This window comes from Artibeus jamaicensis, unplaced genomic scaffold (genome assembly GCF_021234435.1).
Source record: "Artibeus jamaicensis isolate MK-2021 breed Jamaican fruit bat unplaced genomic scaffold, CSHL_Jam_final contig_465, whole genome shotgun sequence".
NCBI lineage: Eukaryota > Metazoa > Chordata > Mammalia > Chiroptera > Phyllostomidae > Artibeus > Artibeus jamaicensis.
In genome coordinates, this window is record NW_026521843.1 from 20,097,378 (window position 1) to 20,111,897 (window position 14,520).

The following is a 14,520-nucleotide window of genomic DNA, read 5'->3' on the forward strand; positions in this document are numbered from 1 at the left end:
TCCTCAATAAAGTTTTCTTTTTAGTATTAGCATTTGACCTTGCCATGGGGGTAAACCTTCTGTAGATTATGTTAGTGAGTTTGTCTCAATCATCATCTCTTATGTAATCCAGAATTGCCAACTTCCCATTGAAGCTGAGAAGCTCTCTCCAGTGTCTGCTCCTGGGGCTTATGCTGGAATCATGGAGACTTTCCAGCCAGTCTCCTTACCTCCAAGACCTGTTCCCCTGGGGCTTCCTTCATAATCCACTCTGCATGCAGTCCCTTTGCTGACCCTGAAAGCCTAATATCTTACTCTAGACTTTATTTTCTTATGGCCACACCTATCACAGTCTCAGGTGGCTTGGTAGAATTGGGAGAAAAATAAAGAGTTATGAATATTGATTTGCAGAAGGCCTGCTTACAGTTTTCCAGGCATACCAGGGGTAAATAAATTATAGTTTAGATTTTAGCAGAGACAACCTGATGCTTTTTCCAAAGAATTATTAACCAGTCTAGTGGCAGACAGTGTTATGTACCACACAAATTGATAATTATTCTTATCTGGCCTATTTGAAATTATTCCCAGTGCCTAGCATGGTTTATAGCCCATATATGATCAATAATCTTTTGCTGAATGAGTTAATAAAGATGAAACAGTTAAGACCAACACTAGAGTATACATACATGAATGTATGCTACTCATTCAACAGACACTTAATAAGGACAAATTTTATGTCAGCTGCTATACACAATGTCATTGAATCACCACCCCAAGGCTTAAAGAGGGTAAGACACTCAAAGTCACCCAGATAATAAGGTATAAGTCAGATTAGTAACACAAATCTGCTTAAGTTTAAATTCCATGTTTATTTCACTGTATCTCATTTCATTACATATTTCCTGTACAAACACAGCAGAGAAATAAAATTGTTAAGAATGAGAATAGTGAACAACTATTCAATTCTTCCAATGAGTTAAGCATTTAGCTAAGAGTTTTAGATTATTTGTTATGTAATATTCACAGCACACTCAGCGATAATAATTATTATCCCTTCTGTAATACAGATGCAAAACTTGAACTACAGAGAATCAAGTCACAGACTTAGAAAAAGTTAGTAGCAAACTTAAATTTTGTCCCCTGGCTCTGTCATTGTAAACTCGTGTGTTTAACTTTTGGAGTAAATGTCAATACGATAAAGGATTTTGAAAATTAAGTTTGGGATATTTATTTACAGAGGTAGGTTTTTAGGCAAATACGAGTATAAACTGAGAGTCACAGAATTTAGCTGAAAGGTATTATATCGACAGGTAAAAGGAAATACTTGGTCATACCTTGATATATATGACAGGGTTTGGTGGTGGGGGAAGGTTAAACTATGGAATGATTTATGGAAAATCAACACATGGAAAGGTTAAGAGAAGTTATTTGGGAAACTTAGGCATTTGCTACCTAGAAAATACTCTAAGGCAAAAGGGAAATGAGCTGATAAAAACATTTTTGATTACTTTCTGTCAGAGAGCATACTATAACCACAGTGAAGTAATAGAAAGTTGGGATGAAGGAATTCAGGTACAGGTAAATATTTTTTAGAAGTTTTATGGACAAAATATCTTATAACACATTTTTATAAAAGCTCTGGCTGGTGTAGCTCAGTGGATTGAGCGTGCCAGACTGTGAACCAAAGGGTCACCAGTTTGATTCCCAGTCAGGGCACATGCCTGGGTTGCAGGCCAGGTCCCCAGAGGAGATGCAAGAGAGGCAACCACACATTGATGTTTCTCCCCCTCTATTTCTCCCTCACTTCCCTTCTCTCTATAAATAAATAAAATCTTTAAAAATGTTTTTTAAAAAAGGGGTACAATTTAACTCTACATTCACCTTTACTGATATAACAAAATGCCATTACTGACATCAGTAAAAGAAAATGAAACATTTTCTACAATTATTTTTCAGACAAATAACTTAAAGGCAAATATAGAAAGGACAAAACAAAGTAAATTTGTATGGCTTAATTTTAATTTATTTATCTGATTATTATGTCTAAAATAAGTTCATATTAAATAGAGAAGAACATTTTTCTCTAGCATAGAAAATATATGTCATTGTAAACCTTAGTAACTTAGAAAATATGGCAGCAATTTTCTTAAGTACTGGCTTGATGTTAAAGGAAAAATTTTCTACTACTGCCAATTTTGAAGTTTATCACTATAGTCATTTAAGTGTTATTGAGCTAAATAAAAGGGCCCTAGCAAATTTTTATAATAAGAACTTTCTTATTCATATAACTTACATTTCAATGAAGTGATTTTACTCTCTTTACCCGTAAAAGATAACATTTGAGAAGGTTTTCTTTCAGACTCATTTTCAGAAATAACACTTCTTTAAGTTAAGAAAGAATGGCTTTTATCTTTCTAAAGATCCTCATGTTTCACTTAGACATTGAAATTTTCACAGAAATTGTAACAGCAATGTCAGCTTGCAAATACCTCCCACATTGTCAGCTCTGTTAACATATAAGGATTGAGTAGAATAAATACCATTGCTTTATTTAAAAAGTCTGGAGAAGGACTAGAAGAAAATCTTAATATATGTATACACGACTTTATTTTAAGCTTTAGAAACACTTTTCTTTCAGTGTATGAAAGATGCTTCCAAATCCCTAGATCTGACCTGTAGTATTTTAAATATTTGTCATGAATTTCTTCATGTTTGCCCTCTGTTTCATTTTTTAAAAAACCATAATGACATTGGAGCTTTGATAACAGGAAGTATGGATTAACATCACTGCAAGGGATTTCAAAAGCATATCATATGTAGTATTTACCACTCGGGAAGACTTCATCCCTAGGAGTCCTCATACCTGGAATGGACAGACATGCTAAGAACGGATCATCACGGCATTTTCATTAAAGCCCACTTCAGCTTTCCAAGGGAGAACCTGCAGAGTACCCTATGGTACATATGATTCCACATATCTTGTACTAAAAATTGACCTGAACACAGCCTTCAAAAGAAATCTTCCTTAAGCCCCAGTCAAGAGCCCTGGAACCTTGCTCTGTGCACACAAGGAGTTAGCACACTATTCTTACATGACAGTTACCAACCTTTAATGTGCCCCATAATTCACTTGTTTGTCTCCTTCATGCCATAAGCTCTTTGAAGGCAACAGCATTATCTAATTTTGAATGTTTTATTTTTAAATAAATTAAAATTTATTTAATTGTGTATCAGTTATTGAGTCCACTAACATTATGTGGTAAATAGGTAATTACAGAATTAAAGATGTAAGTTGGAAAGTATTATATAGAAAAAACTTTTATTTTACTTGGAATAATTATTACTTTTATTACCCCCTCTCCATTTGTATTATTATCTATTGCCAAGGGTTCTAAAAAAGGAGAACAATTCTCATAAGAATAATAACACTCCTTAATAATAGGTAGATTCTGGATTCTCTAAGTAGCTAAATATTTGAAATTACATGATTTCTTCTTTTAAAAAAATTACTGAGTTTATTGGGGTGACATTGGTTAATAAAAGTATATTGGTTTCAGGTGTACAATTCTGTAATCTATCATCTGTATGTCATATTATGTATCTACCCCCTAAAGGCAAATTTCCTTCTGTCACCATTTAACTCCGCTTTACTATCTTCTACCAACCCCACCCTTTTTCCCTCTGTAATAACCACACTGTCATCTGTATCCATGTGCTTCACATGATTTCCTGGAATAATAGTGTTCAGTCACGATTTTTCAGAAGGGATTCATCTAAATGCTTCAAGAAACCGCTTAGCTCCCAGGGAATGCAGTTAGGAACCTACACAGAAATTGTGTTTTTCAGGAGAGAATATGTTGCTCACTTCTCTTATAAGGAAGTTAAAAAATAAGTTGGTATAGCTTCATTAAAGAGGAAAGAAAGTTCTCACTCTTCTGGGGGGTGTTATAAGCATCTTCTTTATTTTTATATTACATTTTACAGCTTAAAAATATAGTATAATTCTTTCTAATATTACTTTTTGATGAGAAGCAATAATCTCTGTGGATTTATGATAATTATTGGTTTTACAAACTCCCTCTGAAAATTGCAGAGTGCATTTGTGCATAATGTATTAATTCACTGACATTATTTGGTCATTTAAAACTCCAATTTTAAATCCTTGGAATGAAACACTAATGTTCAGCTATACATGTGGGTACTATTTTGTCTCTACTCAGTTGAGGTTGAGTCATATTTATCATGAACCTACTATGTGTCGTGAAGTAGACGAAACCCCAAACATATAAGGTATGAGTACTGTACTAAGGATAATTTGTATTTTAATGATCATAATATGTAGTAAGTTAAATGTCTAAGAGTCTGGACTTTAAGTATATTGTTCATCTAAGAACACCAATTATTATTTCTTATCTCTAGTGAAAACTGGGTTATTAGAAAGATTCTGGTATTCTGAACTGCAACCCTCAAAGATTTCTTTAAATTAAGGAATGTGTACAAGTAGCTAATTTAGAAAGTAAAATATTATATAATTAAAGTCACATGAACATAAGCTTTCTTACGACAACAAATACATGTGATATAATATTTTCTAAAATATTTACTGCAGATAAATTACTTCAAGTTTAGAATAATTATGGGTGATGGGGACTGATTCTATTCATTGAGGGAGTAGCTCTACTTCTAGGATCTCTCAGAAGGAAGGGGCCTGGAGCATATTAAAAGAAGTAGGTGTATGCAAACGATGTTCAAACGAATGTTATGAGGGTAAACATAGCACCTGACTGTGAAGCAAACAATGGGGTAGTAGGCATTACCAGAGCAGTTACAAAGCCAATAAAATAAATAACCTTTTTTTTTTAAAGTTATGCCAAGAGAAACCCTTGTGCTATAGTAAGTAAAATTTTCAGAAATAAGAATTATATTTGTGGTATAAGTATGTTAAATTAAGCAAAATATTCATTAAAAGGGAGTTAGTAATAAGGATTTTAAACATGTAGATGGCGTTATCTGTCTTATTCTACTTTTAAATATTTACTATTTTTGAACTATGGACATATATACAACTGTACTGAAAAATAACACTTAAATAAATTAGATAAAATAAATCGAATTAGTTAAGATCTATAAACTTGGCAACAATTCTACCTCTCCATCTGCCTGGACGTCAATCTTCTGTCATTTTGAATTTTGCTGTTGCTTCACTTTGTCTGCTAACACTCTAGCTAATAAGTCTAAGGTCACAGAGATTTTATCTCATAGGATTTATTTTGCAGATAAATGATTATGATTTTATTTAAAAAACAAATAAATAAAACTTTTATAAGTTTTATGTTAAAACTTATAAAATAGGGTAACACAAAATGATGGCCCAAATGCTCATCACATGGTAATGCACACTGTTTATTTCCCCTCTTGGGGCAAGTATGTGTCTCAATATATTTCAACTTTAGTAGGTTTACAGACCATGCAAATTAAATGTTCAGCTATCACTGATCCTGCTCCAAATTTTCTAGATAGCAAAGCTAAACCTGAGAAGAGATTTACCACTCACTTTTCCCCCAGGCTGCTACTGAACAGTTTAGTAGCCAAACTTGGAAGAGTGAATGATCTTAACAGATGTAAAGATAAAAACTGTGTTCTTTGTGCTAAAGTAATGTATATACATGGAATTTTAATAGACTTTTAAAATAGCTCCAATATCTACATTGCAGAAAACATGTAGTATAAGGTTAAGATGAAGGGGAATGTACTAGGTAAATTTCTCAGTTAATACCCAGATCAATCGATTAGCAGCTGCCACGTGGTCTGGGAGACCACAGGGGTTTGTGCTAAAGGTGTTATCAGTCCTACTATATACATTAGCTGAAGTTGCAAGCACAAGGAGAAATTTTCCTTTTTTTAAAAATAATCTTGGGTCTCTATCCTGGACACATTTGTCACATATAAAGTTTGAATTGAAGTAATCAAATCCTACACATTTTTGAGCTTAAATAACTCTGTTGGGCCAGCACTTCATGTTTAGAACAGCAGACTAAATTTAATTCAATTTTAAGGGGAATGAAAAAAGACTGCAAAGGTAATAGAAATATACTACCCCATCAGTACAAGGCGAGGAAAGCCTAGAAGGTGAAATGGTGGAGAAAAGATTGCTTGAAAGAATTGGTATTAGAAGAGAGGTAATTGCCTATCTACTGTATGGGAAGTAAAATAAGCCATTTGGAATGAAGGTCACTTAAAAAAGGAAAACTCCAGCAATGCCTTCACAGTTGACTTCAGCAAATCTTAACATTTCTCCAGTTTTGATTTTTAGGCTGTTTCATCTGGTATTGCTGATTGTTGTAACCCACAGATTTTATTCTGATGTTTTTGGTTGAATGTTAAAAATATCAAGCCGGAAGGAGATGAATAAAGCTAGCACAGAAAAAGTAGGAAAGTGACAGTAGGACACATAATAGTGACTTGTATTTTGACCCATTTTAGCCATTTTGATAGACAATATGGGTACTGGGTTCAGTAGAATGGGGTATTAACGAACCATATTTTATAGGTGACACAAATCTGTTATTCTCCAGGCCAGGAGACATAGACTCATTTTAGGCCAGAAGAAAATGACTTTTAGCCATATTTATTCTAGTTCAAATGCAACAGGCATACACAATTTCTCCATCTTGTTGGCTTATTTGCACAACGATATATCAACTGGAGAAACAAGTGAGGCATCATTAAATGGATGTAACAGAGGGGAGCCTTGTGTGTATGAGGAGACCAACTATGCAAAAGGAAGCACTATTGATCAGAATAGTGCTGTTACATGAGGGTGAACTGATGGATACTTTGACACATCATTAAAAATGCATTATAACTCAAAAAATAGAAAGATATGAGTTGATTTATTTATATCAAGTAAGTAAAATGAAAAACTCACGATTTAAAACAGAATAATTAATTTTTACAGCAAAAATATTTGATACTTTAATATCTAGTTACATATATTCTTTAATATTTGAGAACAAGTAAAGGTTAAATGAATATAAGGTGTGAGTAATATCCCTGCACAAATCAATCATATTGCAAAACATAACACTATAACAACATTCACAGAGTCTTAAGTTTAAGTCCAGCACACACATGCTGGACCAAGTACCTTTTTTATATCATGGTAATTATATTTAATAACCATGAAACACAGAAACATTAATTAAAATTTTCACTTCTTTGCTAATTTTCCTGTGATAACAACAAACCAAACAAGGCCAAGCAGTAGAGAAACACACAACATAAACTTTGAGAGGAAGAGAACAATTCGCCCAAATTCAAATATCTCTAGCTCTCCAAATAAAAGAAATAGCATGTTGGTGTAGAAAACATGAGCAACAGTCAATTTCACACCCTTGGATTCTACTTTGGTGGTTCCAAAGGGGCAGGATATTTTATTCGTATCAGGAAAATAGAAAACACACTCCTAGGAGTAGCAAGAATTCCTCATGTGTTTACTGAGAATTTCACATGCTCTCCTGTTACCTAGACACACTGAAACCTCAACTAGCCATCGGTGACTATGGGTGATGAACTGAATAGGGAACTGAGAAATGATAATCTTGCGGCAACTGAATGAGTGCATTAGCTTGTTTGTGCTTGTACCAGTGTTGTTCTGATCTCTTTCAAGTCATAGCTAAGGCAAAACCTGGTACTGTTAGAATTCCCAATTTAGCATGTAGACCTCAACTTGAGAAGTTGATGAGGATCTCAACTTCAAAAGGCATAAAGAGTAAGTTCTAGAATGTAAGGGCAGCATCACAAAAAAATGGTGTTCTTGACCACGTCACCACCTGTTTAAGGAAACCAATTAAGCAGTTGTTTCAACAAATGCCCCAGTCAAGTATTTATTTCATTTTATCACTGTCTTTATGTTCATATATATAACATGTATAATATGTGCCAAGAGGTATGATTAACATTTTAGAAATGGTATTTTCTTTGATAACAACCCAAAGTTAAATATTTTATTAGTGAGAAAATAGGCAGAGAGACAGTATATAATTGGCACAAGGTCCCCTAACTAGCAAGGGGTGAAGTTGGGTTTTGAACTTTCACTCTAGAATTTTAGAGTGAAAAGTGCTTTGCTTTTTGAATTTTTATTTACTAATTTGAGAGGGGTGCGGGAACTAAAAGTAGGTGCTGTAGGAGTAGTTGTTGATTGATGCATTGGATCAGTAAATTATAGTAAATTAAGTTTTCTTTATGTAACTCTGACACTTTTTAAATTATGCCTTAGTAGATCAAACCCATTTTGGGAATAATCTTCTATTACAATTTTATTGGGTCCCATTTCATGACCAAAGTTTATTTTTTACTGCAGAAAGCAATTTAATAGGCAAATATTTAAATACAGAGCATGTGATCAAGAGCTATTGACTGATGAGAGATCAGACTATAAGCAGCATTTGGAGAATAAATGAAATTATACTGAGAAAAGAGGCAAATACCAGGTAGGGGAGTAATCTAAAATGTCTGTACTTTCTGTAGCATCTGTGGAAAATTTCTAAGCGAGTTCCTCTAAGGAAAAGGCTAATTATTTCAGATAGCTCCTCTGTAAAGTCACAGCTCCGTAATCTCTGGTCAAAATGTATAGCTTTTTGAAAAAAAGGTGAAAAGAGCTCTGAATGAGAGGGAAAGCACTGGCTGCCAAGGAGAAAACGACTGGGCTCTGGTTGACTGTCTGTCCTGGACATGACAGAGAAACCCCATTGCTGAGACAGAACCAACCAGAACAATTTGTCTCCACTACACTGAATAATAAGCCCAGGACAGAAACCTATTGCTCGTGATTTTCTCATTAATATAATACTTAAGCAATGGCCTGAGTACACATGGAAGACTTTTTCAAAATGAAAATCTTAAACTGATACTCATAACATTACCTAGTTCAATAATACTGAACATCAAAGCCTTGAAATGTATACCAATCTCCAAAATGTGAATGTTTGTATATCTATTTCATTAGGAAAACAGAATAAAACACCAGTAAATGACCATATTTTGCCATGTGTAATGTGCACTTTTTTTCTCAAACTTTTGAGAGGAAAATAAGGATGTGCATTATACGTGGGCATGATGATTACATACCATGGGTGTAATCATGGGCATAATAACCTCATATATAATGCACACAAAAATGTAGGTGCAGGTGATACACAGCAAAATATGGTAATATTTCTCTTCCAAAATTTTCACTTGCTCTGTTCACCCCCAAAATTTTGAAGACAGTAATTTGGAAAATAAGACAAAATTAAACCACCAAGTTTGAAAATTGTTAGGCAAAAAATACTTTTAATGGTTTGCATTATCTGAGTTCCACTCGAACCTCTTGAACAACACAAAGGCCAGGACCTCTGGCAGGGAAGGACTGCAGGGCATGGGAACCGGAAAGCGATTTGATTTCGCACCTCGGAAACCACTCACATTTAAAATAAAGCTTTCCACATTTTTTAAAACAATGCTTTCCTCTGAATATACCTCTCTGCCTTTCTTCCTTCCAATGGCTGTTACACCTTTCTCAAATCTCTATCCAGCCCAAATTTCCACTTTGTTTCCATACTTCTTTCATATTTTTATTTTTATAGTCTCCCTTTTTATTGCCTTCTATCTCTGCACATATCCCCTACCATGGAAACCAGAGAAGATTAAAACTAAATAGAAAAAAATGTAATTAAAAAATCCATCTACAAGAGAAAAATTCATTTGAGTTTATGAACAGAGGCAAATTTTTAGGCAGTGCAGTGTGTCTCAGCTTCTTTAATTCAGTGCCCTTTAAATGTACATAAAAATCATAAGCTTTGCTTTAAGTTTATTTAAAATATAAGACTGCATCTCATATGATGCAATGAAAATAAATCATGTTATAAATCCAATTTTTATGTTGAATATGTTGTTTTCTAAGTATCCAAAACTTCCTCCAAACTTTCCCTCACTTTGATGTGGCATTTGAAGGGGTCATTCACAATGCTATCTCTCACTGGAGAGATACTTTACCAAATTTTACAAACAATTGAGCAAATAATTCCTTTTTCATATGTGGGTCTCTGGACTTCAATATTAAAATCTCCTTGTGGACTTTTGGGACAAATATTTGAAATGGGCATACACATATTATAAATGAGATCATTAGATCTGTTGGAGAGCTTTGCAAATTTGGGGCATATCAAATCACACCCATAGCCAAACAGCCTAATAATCTCAAGCACATATGAGATTATGTGAAATCTACAAAAATAAATAGCAAACAGATATTTATAGAACACCTCGATTGACCAGATCCTGACTCTGGTGTCTGTAAGTAAGCCTGTTGTACTCTAGACACAGAATACATAAGGATGAAAATGTAAGAAGAACCCAGCAAAACGCCCACCTCAAATAAGGCAGAGGTTTTTTGGTTTTGTTTTTATTCTTTTTTCTACTTTTTGGTAGTCTGATTGGCTTATACTGCAACCAAAGTATCTGAGAAGTTCAGCTTGTCTAAGAGGCCAGCTCCAAGTATCTCTGACAGGCTCAGCCATGGACCAGGTTCAGGCTCCAAATTCATGGGCTCTAGGCCTAGATAACATTATAACTACAGGGCAGCGAGGGATATGTTCTTTTCTTTCTGTAACAGTGTGGAGGATCAAAATGAGGAGTTGGGGAAGGACCATAGTCTCAGAATCTGTGAATCAATGAAGCATTTTTACATTTCACTATGAGAAGGATATTTGCTTGTAAGTATAAAAGTTCCTGAAAAAACCAGGTCCTAGATATAAGCTAGGAGGATATATTAAATAACAAGATTTAATGGGTTCATATATATGGTAAGCTAACAAATGGTCCCCAAAGGCCCCTGTCCCAATCTGCAGAATCTGTCAGTACGTTACTTCACATGGTAAAAGGGATTTTAACGATGTGACTGAATTATGAACTTTGAGATGGGTCTCCATAACAAAGAGGCTATGACACTATGAAGAGTCAGAGGCCATGAGACTATGCAGTCAGAGGGAGAGATGGGTGTGTGATGGTAGAAGCACACTCAGAGTGATGCAGGGCCATGGCCAAGAAATGTAGGAAACCTCTTAAAGCTGAAAAAGGCCAGTGAACAGATTCTTCTCCAGCACCTCCAGAAGGACTGCGGCTCTGCCACACCATTTAAGACTTTTGATCTCTAGAACAGAAAGATCATACATTTGGGTTGCTTTAAACCTCTTTATTTGTGGTCATTTTTTGTATCAGCACTTGAAACTAATGCAATTGGAATGGTGGAACACCAGTCAGAGACCCAGGCAGGGAGATACAACATTATAAAGGGTAGGAACCACATATTTACATAGAGGTACTAAGAAGATAGGAACTTGGGTACTACAGGGTCTGGACAAGAGGTCCAGGAAAAATCAATAAAATATGACCTGTCCTTCTATTCGTGGCAAGAACTGCCTATATTTTTCCTTCCCATGGATAAAGACAAGGGTAAGTCAATAAGTACCCCTTAATGAAAGGAAGGCTTACGATTATAGGAGTTGGGAAAAACAATATGATGAATATCAGGACCCTTTATAAGGTTTGGTACATTAAGACCAAATATTGCTTTTTGTGTCACTGCTATGGATACATCCATCACCCACTCATTAATGAGAAAGATGGCTTTCCTCTCCTTTACAGGACAGGGTGACTCATTACTCCTGCTCCCTTACTTTTCTTTCCCTACCTTAGACAGCTATTTTTCAGGTACATTTCCACTAACATGCCCTTCATTATTCATTTTTTATCTTAATAATTTAGCAAGAAGAGTGTCTTACATAGCTTCACTGCAGGTTGCTGGAATGTATAAACTTCAGTAAGGACTTCCTATCCACACACTAATAACCTTCATATAAATAATTAAACACACTCAGGTCACTGGCACCCTGTTATTTTAAGTCTAGAGAAAAGAGCAAACAGGATTTTCTTTTACACAAATGCTGTTTTTTCCCCCCTGTAGTCTTGTCTTACCCTAGGAATAGCTTCTGACTCATCCCAGGCCTGGGTGTTTCTGGAGTTCTTCACTTATAGCTAAAGTACTTGTATTGCTCCACGGAAACAAAAGGCAGAAGGCAGAAGTGTGAGAGTGAGATGCTGAGTGAGAGGAATTATAAAAGCTTGTATAACTGCTTCCCCTCTAATTCTCCAAGTCTTCCTTTGGATCCTCACGACAGGGTTAGTCCAGGATTGGGAAATCCACTTGACCTGTGCTGTGACTCATGCTTCTCATGTCTGTGATGGATGTTCCCCATCATAGTGCATTTTTCCCTACATCTACTGCAGTTCTATTTTTCACTAAAGTGAGTTCAGCTTCAAGATTTTCATTGTAGCCAACAAGGCAGCTATTATCATTTGCTCAGGAAGTGCATTCTAGATGGAGTTTATGTTCCTTGGTGGACTTCCTTTCACATTCAACTCTAAGACCAATCCACAACTTTGGGAAGTGGGGAACTATGTCTCAGCTGATCTCAAGCACAACACACTGTTGTGTCTGTCTCTGGGGTGCTTTTGTTGCTCTCTCCATTTCTGACAGTTTTATAATTGCATTTTTTGAGGACTGTCTGTGAATCCCATTGCTGCATGTTACAGGTGCTAACTCCATCTCCGACTTTAAATTGACCAGCCCTAAAGGACAACTATTGACTAACATGTTGAAACTGCCATTTGCCTTCTGCATTAGAGTGCTTTTATTGATAATAGAAAGCTTTAATTATTTTGTATCTTCAGCCTCAGATTTTGCAAGAACTGAGCATATAATAGCAATGTTCTTCAGGAAGGGAGAGAGAGAGAAACATTGATGTGAGAGAGAAACATCAATTGGTTGCCTCTCCTATGCGCCCCAACTGGGTATCAAACCCGCAACCTAGATATGCAGCCTGACCAGGAATCAAACTCACAATATTTTGGTGTACAAGCTAACACTCCAACCAACTGAACCACACCAGCCAGGGTGCAATGCTCTTCTATCATTCTCTCATACACTGTTTCCCCAGAAAAATATGGGTAGTTCTCAGACCTAATCTTTCGCTTCCTCCAAAACTCCTACCTTAGGCTCACCTTTCCTAGAATGGCCTATAACTAGCCAGCACAAATATTCTCTTTTCAGCACATATCCTTGATGCTCAGCTAACAGATAATGGCTCTCTATTTCATAGACGCTTTGGTGACATCAAAGGAAAGAGGACAAGGATAAAAGGAAGATAATAAAGCAGCAGCGCTTTTTAATACTGTTGCAGTATTATGCATGCACGAGTTGGGCCCTCTTACCTCTGAGTGAGCAGTATCTCTGAGACTCTCTCGGACTTTTCCTCAATAGTCTGTAGTCCCTCTGATAATTACTTAAAGGGAGCTTTGAAGGCACTACTAAAAGGCATAAAATCATCCTATTGTGTTCTGCTGTCATTAGAATATAAAATTCATTACTATTGAGCAATAGTTTATTATTTTAGTGATAATTAATTGTCATACTTGCATTGATAGTGACTAAATTTTTGTGTGAAGTAAAGGAAGCCAAATGGAATTTTACAGATGTGAAGGCCATTAACATCTATTTATTTATAGGAGAAAAGATACCTTAACCTTAGCGTACACAGAACATCTTTTTTGTTTGTTTGTTTATTGAACTTATCTCAATTTATTTATGTATTTATTTTTAATTTTCTTCAAATTTATGGAAGTTACATTGGTTAATGTAACTTAATTACATTAAATTATATATGTTTAAAGTATTAACATTACATTAAAATTATATTAAAATTAATTACATTAAAATTATATATGTTTCAAGTATGCAATTCTATATTATATCATCTGTATATTGTCTTGTGTGTTCACCATTTATTCCCCCTTTACCCTCTCCTGCCTCCTCACTTCCCTGTCCCTCTGGTGATCACCACACTATTGTCTGTGCCTGTGAGTTGTTTTTTGTTTTGTTTTGTTTTGGTTTTTTGCTTAATCTCTTCACCCTTTTCACCCAGCCCTCCAAACCTTCTCCCCTCTGACAGATGTCAGTCTCTTCTCTGTATGTTTGAGTCTGTTTCTAGTTTGTTTGTTTATTTCATTCATTAGACTCCACATATAAAAGAAATCAAATGGTATTTGTCTTTCTCTGACCTGGACCTGGGGAGTACTATATACAGAACACCTGAATTTGATGTTGATGGTGGCTAAGAAACAGTTGTCCAGGAAAGGTGGTTCCTGTCATACATATTTTGAAGTTTCAGATTTTTGTCTCACTGTATCTGTTATGGTAATTTTAGGAGGAATAAATAAGGAATCTTAAAAATCAAAACTATGTTTTGGGACCATCATTCTTCTATTATTTTTGAACAAGGTTTGGCTTCTTTAGAGAAATCTTGTATGCATAAGTACATGCATGTTGATATACAAAAATATACAGGCAGCCCTTGCTTTGCACGTTTCAATAGGCATGAAGTTCAGTTACCATGGTTTGAAGAAGTAACACCAGTCTCAACAGTGTGGTCCACATTTTGGTTA